Genomic DNA, 767 nt, shown 5'->3' with positions numbered 1-767 from the left:
ACTAGGGTGGGTTCCAAGGTGGGTCACAAGTTGGGTGCCAGGATGCGTGGGTGTTAGGTTGGGTGCCAAGGTGGGCTCCTGCGTGGGTGGGTGCTAGGGTGGGTTTCAAGGTGGACGCGAGGGCGGGTGCCAAGGTGGGTAACAAGTTGGGTGTTAGGATGGGTGAGTGCTAGAGTGGGTGCCAAGGTGGGTGGGTGCTAAGGTGGATGCCAAGGTGGTTCACAGGGTGGGTGGGTTCTAGGGTGAGTTCCAAGGTGGGTCACAGGTTCAGTGCTAGGGTGGGTGTCAAGGCGGGTGTCGAGGTGCCTGGGTGCTAGGGTGTGGATGCCAATGTGGGTCATAGGGTGGGTACTAGGGTGGGCTGCAATGTGGGTGCCAAGGTGGGTAACATGCTCGGTGGGTTCTAAATTGGGTGCCAGGGTGGGTGTGCACCCACCTTGCCCGAGGTGGGTGCCAAGGTGCCAGTGTGGGTGGGTGCTAAGGTGGATGCCAAGGTGGGTGAGAAGGTGGGTGATAGGTTGAGTGGTAGGATGGGTGGGTGCCAAGATGGGTCACAGGGTGGGTGCAAGGGTGGGTAGGTGCTAGGGTTGGTGTCAGGGTGGGTGGGTGCTAGGTTGGGTTCCAAGGTGGGTGCGAGGGTGAGTGTCAAGGTGGGTCACAGGTTAGGTGCTAGGATGGGTGAGTGCTAGGGTGCAAAGGTGCCAGGGTGGGTGCTAGGATGGGTCGATGCTAGGGTGAGTGGCAAGGTGGGTCCACAAGTGTCAAGG

Source organism: Cryptomeria japonica, unplaced genomic scaffold (genome assembly GCF_030272615.1).
Source record: "Cryptomeria japonica unplaced genomic scaffold, Sugi_1.0 HiC_scaffold_168, whole genome shotgun sequence".
NCBI classification, from domain to species: Eukaryota; Viridiplantae; Streptophyta; class Pinopsida; order Cupressales; family Cupressaceae; genus Cryptomeria; species Cryptomeria japonica.
Note: the sequence above shows the minus strand (reverse complement) of the source record.